This window comes from Zootoca vivipara, chromosome 1 (genome assembly GCF_965207765.1).
Source record: "Zootoca vivipara chromosome 1, rZooViv2.hap1.1, whole genome shotgun sequence".
Lineage (NCBI taxonomy): Eukaryota > Metazoa > Chordata > Lepidosauria > Squamata > Lacertidae > Zootoca > Zootoca vivipara.
This window is the reverse complement of record NC_142582.1, coordinates 122,013,585-122,025,683: the sequence shown is the minus strand read 5'-3', so window position 1 is coordinate 122,025,683 and position 12,099 is coordinate 122,013,585. Positions and strand designations below refer to the sequence as shown.

Here is a 12,099-nt window from a genome sequence, read left to right as displayed (position 1 = left end):
CAATTAACACCCTTAAAGTCAGGGGTTAAACAAGTTTTGCCATGTACTGACAAGAGTGAGGGAGAAATTAAATACGGCACCCCCTGCCCCAGAGTTGAAGGATCCTCTCCAACAGTTTCGTAACAGCGTGATAAGACTGTGGGTCCCTCATTGCCGGCACATGGTGACTATCAAGCCTCCCTGGGACATGACTGCGGACTAGCAGTAAAGGAAGGATAACATGCAGGCCTGTATGTGTCCTGAAAACCTTGTTGAAATCTCATCTCAGCCATGAGCGCACTGGGTAGTCTAAGGCAACCCAAAAGTGGGGGGTGGATCTAAATTTATTCACAGCGTGGAGAAAATGGGCAAAGAGAAGCTTTTCCTCCCTCTCTCAAAATACTAGAACCTGGGGTCATCTAATGAAGCTGAATGTTGGAAGATTCAGGACAGACAAGAGAAAGAATTTCACACAGCACATGTGGCATGGAGGGCTAATGTTGGCGAAACACAAGCCCAAATCTGCCTTGGATGCATGGAGCAGACATTCTCTTCTCAAAACTTTTAAATAGAGGTTTTTCCCAGTCTGCATTGTATTTAGATGTTATATTGCTTGTGCGTTTGCCACCCTGGGCTCCTTTGGGAGGAGGGGTGGGATATAAATTTGAAATGAAATGAAAATAGTATGGAATTTGTTTGCACAATATGTAGCAGTGGCCACCAACTTCGGTGACATTAAAAGGGCGTAAGGCAAATTCATGGTGGATGAGCCTATCAACACCTACTAAGTGATGACATCAGAGGCAATATGCTTCTGAATCCCAGTCACTGAGGAACAACTGTGGGGAGGGGATTTGTACTCGTGTCCTGGGTACGGACTTCACATAGGCATATGGTTGCCCACCATGTGGAAAAAAGGCTGCTTGACCAGATGAGTGTGATCCAGTTAAGGTTCTCCTGAACTTCTCAAGATACACCGAGTTCTTCCAGGCCTGCCATCCTATCTCTCATGAGAAGATAATAGGAGTGGCCTACCTTAGAGGATTGATTCATGGCTTAACTCACGATTAGAGTGCCATGAGAGCTAAGTACACCTTACATTAAATGTGTGGTCACATTTAACCAATATGGGAAGGTGTTGTTTTCTAGGCAGGGGTGTAGGTGAACAGAATCAGGATATTATTGTGCAGTAAGCAAGATTAATCCTTGTCCCACGCACACTGCCATTCTGAGGAGGTCCTGCATTTGGTAGCATCAGGAGTGGGGAAGTGGGAACTATCAAACTTGGACCCAGAACAAGGGAAGCCAATATTGATGTGTCCCGCCCCATGTCTCACTGCAGGAAGCAGCAGAAAAGACATGGAATGAAACCGCCGTTGGGGGTTCCTTGTATCTTTGGCACTTACTATGTGTCAATCAATGCAATATTCAGGCATCACTCATGATGACAAGGCTTAAAGCAATATACAATGATGCACTTGGGTGTTAGTTGTTCAGAAGCTGATGACAGGTGCCTTTGTGATTGGCAGAAAGCGATCTAGCAGGAATTAATGTCAGGAAACCCCGTCTCATTTTCTACAAGCCCATTTGGCTATTTCTTGCTGAAATTTGGCTGCTCTACTCTTCCAGAGAAGGAGACCAACAAAGGACCGTGCTCTAAAGCAGCCTTCCCCAACTCAATGCCCTTCAGTGTCGTTGGACTCCAACTTCCATCAGCCTCAACCAGCAAATTCAATGGTCATGGACAGTGGAAACTGTAGTCGGGTAATCTAAGGTTGAAGAACACGCCTCCTGTGGCTGAATACTGCAAGAGAAAATTGATAATGTGAGCAAGCTATCGTTCAGGAAACTAGTCCGCCATGACAGATCATCTCATTGGGAATCCAAACATGGCTAGCCCTACCACTAGGCAGAGTGAGGAGAACATCTCACATAAGCAAATGTGGGAAAAGGGCCACACCCGCACACCCAGCTGTGCCTCATGAGCCCCTGGCCCACAGCCTTCTACTGGAGGGCAGTTGTGTGTGTCCCACAGCCTGCCCCACATCCCCTAAACTAGCCTGTGGTACATGGGACTGCTGGGTCAAGCTGGTTGCCTGTTACCTTCTATCAGGCAATACTGAGAATTGGCTTGTTGATCTAAACAACTGGAAGCCATTCCATGTGCTGACTACACTCCATTGCTAACTTAATTTTCATTGGCTGGTTGCATCTTATACAGCCCATAAACATATGTCATCTAGATCAGGCATCCCCAAACTGTGGCCCTCCAGATGTTTTGGCCTACAACTCCCATGATCCCTAGCTAACAGGGCCAGTGGTCGGGGAAGATGGCAATTGTAGTCCAAAACATCTGGAGGGCCGAAGTTTGGGGGTGCCTGATCTAGATGATGCACAATTATCATTTTTAAAACACCCCAGTAAAACATAAAAATGTGATGTGGGCATTGTCCTGTTCCGGTGTTGAATTAAGATTCGGCTGTCAGACCAGCTGATTTCTGTACATGACATGGGCAAAGAGGAGAGGGGGAATCTTGCCTTTTGCCCAGTGAGCAAAATGTCTTGGATTGTCCCTGATCAGTTTCCAAGGAATCATTGGATTATTTCAAAGAGTCTGGAAAGAGTCCTCACAGCACTGAATCTACTCTGCAAGTCAGGAATAAAAGGGTAAAGGTAAAGGGGCCCCTGACCATCAGGTCCAAAGACCATCAGTCTCCAAAGAAGGAGACTCCACCACACTCCTTGGTAGCAAATTCCACTGCCGAACAGCTCTTACTGGGTTGTGGCGCCCATCTCACTCTATAGGCCGAGGGAGCCAGCGTTTGTCCGCAGACAGCTTCCAGGTCATGTGGCCAGCATGACAAAGCTGCTTCTGGCGAACCAGAGCAGCGCACAGAAACGCCGTTTACCTTTCCGCCGGAGCGGTCCCTATTTATCTACTTGCACTTTGATGTGCTTTCGAACTGCTAGATGGGCAGGAGCTGGGACCGAGCAACAGGAGCTCACCCTGTTGCAGGGATTCGAACCACCAACCTTCTGATCAGCAAGCCCTAAGCAATGTGAAAAGAAGCCCCAACGGTTTACGTTTTCATAGATTTTTTAAAATCCAGTTCTGACTAGCACCCTGGCATACAAATTTGAAGAGCTTTTGTTTACTTTAGCTAATATAGCACCCCACAGCCACAGCTAATTGAACAAGTTTGCATCCTCACAGAAACGATGGCTTGCGCATGAAACGGCAATAAATGGCCTCACCTCAACATATTTTACCTTAAAACTCTTATGACCTACCACCATTAATGAGAACAAATGTGACGTAAATCACGACTCCCTATGGGTAATTCCAGAAGCTGTAAAACCTCCCTCCCTGCCAGCATGAGACATGCATACGCACTTGGCCAAGGAATAGTCTTCCCTGACAGACCAAGAAGATCGTCATAAAAAGTATGCCAAGCGCGCAGCCTATGCCGTTTTGTGGGGGAACATTTCCCAGCATAAACTTTTTACTGCTCCTTGACAATGTTTCCATCGGGGCTCATTATAAAATAGCATAAGAGGCACTTTATGACTAAAATTCACTTCTGTAGTTGTTTTAGTACCTGCAGCTGTGGCCCAGTAACAAGAAAACTGTCTTTGGTGTCTGTGCCTAAACATGCACCTCTCAGACTTTTATGTATACGATGCGCCCCGGGTGAATAAAACCCACAGAGCAATCCCACAGAAGCCATCCCTCCAAGAAGAGTTCTGCACTTTTATTATTATTTCTACGCAGCACGTGTTTTTTAAAAAAATATTATTCGCACTACTACTATATGTTCCTCTTGAAGATTCAGGCTATTGGCCCATTTAGCTCAGAATTATACACAGCAGTTTTCTTCAAGCCAGTGTGGTGTAGTGGTTAAGAGCGGTAGACTCGTAATCTGGGGAACCAGGTTCGCGTCTCCGCTCCTCCACATGCGGCTGCTGGGTGACCTTGGGCTAGTCACACTTCTCTGAAGTCTCTCAGCCCCATTCACCTCACAGAGTGTTTGTTGTGGGGGAGGAAGGGAAAGGAGAATGTTAGCCGCTTTGACACTCCTTCGGGTAGTGATAAAGCAGGATATCAAATCCAAACTCCTCCTCCTCCTCCTCCTCCTCCTCCTCCTCCTCCTCCTCCTCCTCTTCTTCTTCTTCTTCTTCAACCTTGGGTCCCAAGAAAGACCCTTTTGGACTACAACTCCCATCTTCCCTGACCACTGGCTAAGTTACAAGAAAGGAGATTCTGACCAAACTTCAGCAGGAACTTCCTGACACTAGGGGCTGTCGACTCTGGAACGGTCTCCCTCAGGAGGTTGTGGACTCTCCTTCCTTGGAAGAGGAAGAGTTTGGATTTGATATCCCACTCTATCACTACCCGAAGGAGTCTCAAAGCGGCTAACAATCTCCTTTCCCCTCCCTCCCCCACAACAGACACCCTGTGAGGTGGGTGCAGCTGAGAGACTTCACAGAAGTGTGACTAGCCCAAGGTCACCCAACAGCTGCATATGGAGGAGCGGGGAAGCGAACCCGGTTCCCCAGATTACAAGTCTACCGCTCTTAACCACTACACCACACTGGCTCTCTGGGGGTGTTTAAGCAGAGATTGGATGGTCATCTGTCATGGATGCTTTAGCTGAGGTTCCTGCTTTGCAGGGGGTTGGTCTAGATGACACTCGGGGTACCTTCCAACTCTACAATTCTATGAGTAGCTCAGTCAGTAGAGCATGAGACGGTTAATCTCAGGGCCATGGGTTTGAGGCCCATGTTGGGCAAAGAATTCCTGCATTTCCGGGGGGGGGGGGGGTTGAACTCGATGACTCTACAATTCTTTTATTCTATGGCTGGGGATGATAAGAGTCCCAGTCCTACAGCATCTGGGGACACGAGATTAAGGAACACTAATTGGCAGCAGCCCTCCTCCAGGGTTTCTGGCAGAAACCTCTCCCAGCTCTACCTGGAGGGACTGAATCTGGGGGCTTTTCTAAACAAAACATGTCCTGCATCACATGCTGGCTAGGTGAAAGCCAAACTAGGCTTCCTGGTCTTTTAGAACTCTGCTGAAAATGACTCAGAGAAAGCTGGAGAAGATCTTAGGCAGGCAACACAGGAAAGCAGGTGCCTCTGGCTCCCTTTCTTCTATCTTGCTTGTTCTCTTCTTGTCTCTCCTTTAGGAAGACGGGAAGAGCAGAGGTAATTAGTTGCTAAATGAGGAGGCGGGCAAAGATGCATAAGGAAGAATGCAGGCAAGAGCTTCTGCTCCCCTGTGCAATCTGCCTACCATCCAATTCAGCATTCTCTTTTTAGAGTATTTGTTACTTTGGGATGAGACGGCATCCTGCCCAGTGGGCAGGCAGCAAGGGACAGAGATAGGGATGCCAATATGAGATAGCCATGCATCAACATGGGGGAGTTATTGTTGTTTATATTGTGTATTTTGTGGTTGTTTTTGTGTGCAATGAACTGCCCTGAGATCTCAGGATGAAGGGTGGCATACATGTTTAACAAATAACAACAACAAAGTTTGTTTATTTACATGTATTTATTCCATTTATTAATCACTCCCTATAAAGCTTTCAAAGCGATTTAACAATCATTTCAAGTCCAATTCCATCCCAAGCATTTATGCTGGAGTAATGTAACCTGCTATAATTGCTTTTGCGGGGGGGGGGGTTAGGGGAGAGAGAAAGAGAGAGAGAGAGAGAGATTGGGAAAAGAAACCTTGCCTGACCTCTATTTACTGACACACATTAGAAAGACACATTCAGCTTTTGTTGAGCTGAGACGCTGCTCCTTCAAGCCGGTTGCTCAATATGCTTCCACAAAGCCACTTTGATCAAAATGAATCACTTATCCGAGGCACACAAAAATACACAGCCACCAGTTTTGTCGCCGCTTTTGTCGTTTAACTCTACTTACTGATAAAGGAGGAGGGGTGGGGTGGGTGGGAGGACAATGCAAACACCTCCAAGGTTGTAAGGAAGTGCCATTTGCTTTCGGCTTGCTTTAATTACATCACCAACCTCCTCACCAGAGCCTGCAATAAACCCAGATGCCAACTTTGCTGCCACATTCACCCGGACATCACCATTAGTGACCCCAACAACATCAAACATACCATCTCATTTAATTGCTCATCTTCTAACATTGTGTATGCCATCAAATGCCAACAGTGCCCTTCAGCTCTCTATATTGGGCAAACAAGCCAAACCCTACGCCAAAGGATAAATGGGCATAAATCTGACATCAGGAATCACAAGACAGAGAAACCAGTAGGGGAACACTTCAATCTCTCCCAGGACATTCTATACAAGATCTCAAAGTAGCTGTCTTATTACAAAAGAATTTCAGAAATAGACTGGAAAGAGAAGTTGCTGAATTGCAACTTATTACCAAACGTAAAACCATGGAAAGACCTGGTCTGAATAGAGACATTAGATTCTTATCTCATTATACATGATAAAGCTATTTTTAGCCATCTCACCCCTTGTTTTTTCCTGTAAGACCAATTGCAGTCGTTAACAGTCATCCACAGATTTACCACACCTACCAGCCAATCACCCATTCCCACCACCCTTCTGAGTAATACCCCTCCCCACCCTCTCACTATATAAATGGGTCTGGCGACTTTCTGTTTCAGTGTATCTGAAGAAGTGTGCATGCACACAAAAGCTCTTACCAATGACAAACTTAGTTGGTCTCTAAGGTGCTACTGGAAGGAATTTTTTTATTTTGTTTCTCCTCATTACAGTTCAAAATTCAAGCTGTTCAATCCTTGCTCAAGTTATCTTACCAGATGTAATCGGATACATATGTTGGCCAAGATCCAGAGAAGGAACAAGCCCAACATCTGCAAGCACGTTCAGATGTGTCTATGAGCTGCACTCTCAGGACCTCCCAAACTGCAGGATATCCCAAACTGCTTTCTGCACTGCTCTAAATTCAAAAGGGAAATTTCGGGGTTTTGTATTCGTGGTTTTTAAATGACCGGGGGGGGGGGGGGAATCTAGGATCGTGTTAATCTGCCATGATCAGAGAATCATAAAATCATAGATTTGTAGAGTTGATTTGCTGCTCCATTCACTGCCCACCCCTGGCATGCGGCCCTCAGAAGGCAACTCAAAAGGGAATGTGGCCCTCATGCTGAAAGATGTTCCCCACTCCTGCTCTAGAAATATAAAGCAATCCTTTCCGTTGGGAATTTTTTACAAGTAAGCTGTAGGTCTGGATTTATTTCTCTGAAGCCATTTCAATCTTAAATCTTGCAAGTGCTACTTAAAAATTCTCAGCAACCCCCCAATGATTGATCCTTGGTTACAGGAGGAAATGACCTCATCTTAGTCTCAAAAGTTCTATTTATATGCCCAATAATCTCATCATTGATTACTGTGACTGTATTCTAATTATAAATCCATTACTGCCTGAACAGTGAAATAAAATCAATAATACAAATAAAAGGAAGAAAGGGGCAACTAACAGCCACGCCATTGCATCCCACTGTACTATTTTATACACTTTTTGCCATCAAACAATGCTACATCATTTAGCAGCAGCAGCGCAATAAATCTCTTCCAATTAGCACAGCCGAATTGTTCGTCAGTTTTGCAATAAATTCCTTCAAAAAGAATGATTACGAAAAATGCTGGAAAAGTCTATGAAGCCCTCAAGTATGATCTGTGCGGCCTCTTCCACAAGTTGGGTTATCACAACTAGCCAGGCATCCCGTATCCAAGAAACGTTTGTGTGTTAGTAATACACAGAAAATATATTTATTGGAACTTGAACAAAAGAGCAGTGAACTTTAGCAGCACACTCGATCTTGCCTTAACGTGAATTTCTTAAATATACTGTTTTAAAGAACTACCATGTTCTTTAAAACACACACACACACACAAACTTTTGCTGTATTTGCCTTATTAGCTTAGCCTTAGCTTCACCCACAGCCATCAAATGGAAAAACAACTGGCCTAAAAGTCTTTGAACTCTTGAAACAAGCCATGCACATTCATTCATTCATTCATTCATTCATTCATTATTGTTCACATACAAATTAAGCACAAATACTAAAGAGAAAGGAAGTAGAATGGGAGGCAAGAGAAAAAAGAGATACATCCACAATACATATAATAACCAATGCCCACAAAATTTATACCCATGTGACTTCCCTCCACCAACATTTTTATGCTTAAGTGTCATGTTAATTTTGCATCTTTTAAATATTACTCTATAAATAATCAATTTAGTTATTTTGTCTCCTTGTTTTCTTTACAAACTTAGTCTATGCAAGTAGGTAACCGTGTTGGTCTGATGCAGTCAAAACAAAATAAAAAAATTAAAAAATCCTTCCAGTAGCACCTTAGAGACCAACTAAGTTTGTCATAGGTATGAGCTTTCGTGTGCATGTGTATCTGAAGAAGTGTGCATGCACACGAAAGCTCATACCTATGACAAACTTAGTTGGTCTCTAAGGTGCTGCTGGAAGGATTAGTCGATGCATATCAAAATATTGTCTTTGGAACAGTGTTTTTTCATACACTCTTCAAAACACCGCCATTCTAATCTTAATTTCTGGTGTGTATGGTGTCTTATGGCTCCCGTTAACTTCGCCAATTCTATAAAATCACATAATTTACTTATCCAATCTTCCTTTGTTGGGATAACACCCCCTTTCCAATTTTTAGCCTGTAGTAGTCTGGCTGCGGCTGTAGCATACAGAAAGAGCCTTTTCTTATCCTGAGGGATGTCATTTCCTTGGATCTCTAATATGTACGCCACTGGTTTCTTTTCTATAGAGATTTTAAACATCTTTTTAAGCTCCTCGTGGATACATCCCCAGAAAATTTTAATTTTCTCGCAGTCCCACCATACGCAAGCCATGCACATTTTTAGTACCATGACTGCCTGACGCAAGGGCCTCATTCTATGTCCTCTCTTCTCTGAATATTCTTTCATGCACACCTGGTGTGAAAGCCTGCCCATGATAGGAACAGGTGAAAATCTAGGCCAACCATTTTCGGTATGATTACTGGTGCTTGTTGGCTCAACTGGCTGCCGCAGCTAGTTTAGACATGTCCCTTTACGAGAGACTGTAATAATACCCACTTGGCCTGCAGGTGAGAAAAGATCAAATGGACGGGTTGTTTGTTTGGGAGGGTTTTTCGTTGGCAGGATGCCTGGGATGAAGACGTTTTCAGGACATTCACCCTCCTTACTGTACTGGGAAAAAGGAAACCAAGTCAAGTATTTCTCGAAAAGGGCCGTCCTTGCTGCATGCTTCCTGACCAATCCGACAAATGGCCAAATGTACCTATTAAACTGAATTCTGCACTTTTCTAACAGTATGGGCCGGGCCAGAGAATTCAATGGAGAAGAGAGGCTGTGCCTGGTTGGGGGGGGGGCAAGATTATGACTTCCCACCCACCTTAGGCATGTCCAATGTCCATGGAGAAGGGTAATGTTTGTGTTTTTCAAGACACTTCACTTTGCACTCCTTTGCACTCCTTCCAACCAATGATCTTGAGAACTATTGCAAGTTCTAATTTGTATTAACTAGTACAAATTCTCTATCCTTGAATTTTTCCATTAAATCATACGGAATAATGTCTATCTCAGTTCTGTGAGTGTTGGACAGTTATGTACCGGTATGCATCCAACCACAGCATTCATGCACAAGAGAGAGATTTCAGTTGAGGTTCTGTGGGATATCAAGACACATTACATTTACTTTCTCTACTCTGTGAAACATGAATCATACTGGAGGTAGAGACATGTCTTCTCCTTTCATTACTTCATTTCCATGCGGCAGTGTACATATTTTCATTATTTCTTTGTCCCCGCAGGGCCTTTCTGTAACCCAAATCCTACCAGCGAAGTCTATTAGCTAACTTGCTGACTAGGTAAACATCAGCTGAGCAGTACAGCAACCTTGCCTTGCCTCAGTGTTTCTTGAAAAGTTGTTAGTTTGCCCTATTTGTTGTAAGGGATTCTGGCTCTCCATAACACTGACTATCGTCTCATCTCATCTTACCGTCAACATGACTAACGGGGACCACATTCTGCTCTATCACCATTAACAGCTACCCTCAGGCTACAGATCCCAGAGCCTGCATGGGTACTCAATCCATCTGATTACCCAAGTATCTGTTGGGTATGATTCCTGAGGCCCCTCAGCACAGAACAGAGCGACAGGAAAGCAGCAAGCACAAGGCACCAGTAAGATAAGAATTGGGTTTAAGTGAACAAAGAGCTATATGAGTTTGCTCCCTCCAACAGAGTGCATGGAGAAGCCTTTTTGGGAGCGAAAAAACACACCCCATAATGCAGTGGTCAAGATCACTGGATCAAGGGAGCAGACGATCATCTTCAAATACTCAAGAGGCACCAGTTACAGGTAGCTAGCTGTGTTGGTTTTCAATCCCAATACTATTATTTTTATTAGATGCTTTCAAATCATACAGCTTTTTTCAATAGACTGTATATAAGGCAGTGCACCATTTTTTAAAAAACCCTGCATAAACGCTTAAAAGGAGGGGGGGAGTTACCCCAGTAACTTAATTCATCCTAATTCCTTTTACACAATTTCAGCCTTCATTCCTAATCGACATATGCTCAGTGTCATCTGAGAAAACCTCTATAGCTCTGTTTTTGGCTAGAGATGTTAGAAACATGTAGACATGCTTTATCGTGATTGGTTTTAAATTGTATTTCAAGTACAGTGGTACCTCGGTTTAAGTACACAATTGGTTCCGGAAGTCTGTACTTAACCTGAAGCGTACTTAACCTGAAGCGAACTTTCCCATTGAAAGTAATGGAAAGTGGATTAATCCATTCCAGACGGGTCCGCGGAGTACTTAAACTGAAAGTACTCAAACCAAAGCGTACCTAAACCGAGGTATGACTGTATTTAGAAAACATTTAACGGCCCTTTACAAACCTGCCCTGCCATTACGTTCCTTAGTAGAGGACCATCAATATGGCAATGAGCATTCATCCTGATTTGCTTGTGGGGGTGTTTATGTATCTTAGGGTTACCATCTTTTGAAGAGCAAAAATTAGGACAGTCTGAGCCGCTGCCAGCCCAAGCTGGGGAAATGGGAATGTTGGCCCCCCAAAAGAAGACATGTCCAGATTTTCCCGGGTGTATGGCGAACCTAATATCTTCCCGTCAGTTATTCATGCATCCCACACTTCTGAATCCATTTCCCCTCCACTCTCCAAACCACACAAAAAGTCTAGCTCTTCCTTAGAGTGGGTTTGTTATGCTAGGGGAGCAGAGCCTTTTAATCCACTTGACCTGTGCAAACTAAAGTCCCAGCATGTACTTGAATCCATCCTGTGAAATAATGTCAGCGTGGAGACTCCCTGAACCCCTTTTGGGATAAGCACAGGGATGCTCAGGCACCCCACGTTTCTGTGCAGAAACCCATGCAGCCCGTGGCAGTATATGTCCTGGGGTAAAATCCTTTTTAAAAGCCCAACAACTTTGGGGTAAACTTCAATCCTAAAAGAAAGCTCAAGAACTTTGGGGTAAAACTGTAAAAAAAAAAAAAAAAGGTCAACAACTGTGGTCGGCCCTCACGCATGATGTTCACTGCATCAAATCTGGCCCTCTTTGAAAAAAAGTTTGGGCCTTAGATCATGCCATTACTTTTTTTGGCACATATTGCATGAAAAAGCCATCTGCAAACCATGCTCTGTTTACTATGAAGATTTTCCTGCCCTCGCGACAATCACTTTATCCATTTTCTTTTGTGTTGCATTTAAATACAGTTTACCTGGGAATATACAAAGGAACCTTCCCCCCCAATGGCTGTTCATCCATTTGCATGTTTCCAGTAGGCTCAGAGATTAATATCTATATCTATTAGAATCCCAACCAAAGCCCAACTCAGGTAATTACATTTTTTTTTAATTTAGAAAAAAAATCCTTCACTTTTAATTCAATATTTTCCTAGAGTTTAGTGAAGCCATTCAGTTCTGAACAGCTGTCATACTTCATGCGAGGATTATCTCTAAACCATGTACAGTTTATATTCCAGTTTGTTAACTTTGGGGCGAATAAAAAGCTATTACGAAAAAGTAGCATTCATAATTACACTCTTCAGT

General features: G+C 43.8%; 1 protein-coding gene across 1 annotated transcript in view; it reads right to left on the bottom strand.

Annotated features, from left to right (window-relative positions):
• Positions 1 to 12,099, bottom strand: part of KIF26A (kinesin family member 26A) — a 140,328-nt gene that overhangs the window by 71,762 nt on the left and 56,467 nt on the right. The gene's annotated exons all lie outside the window — the stretch shown is intronic.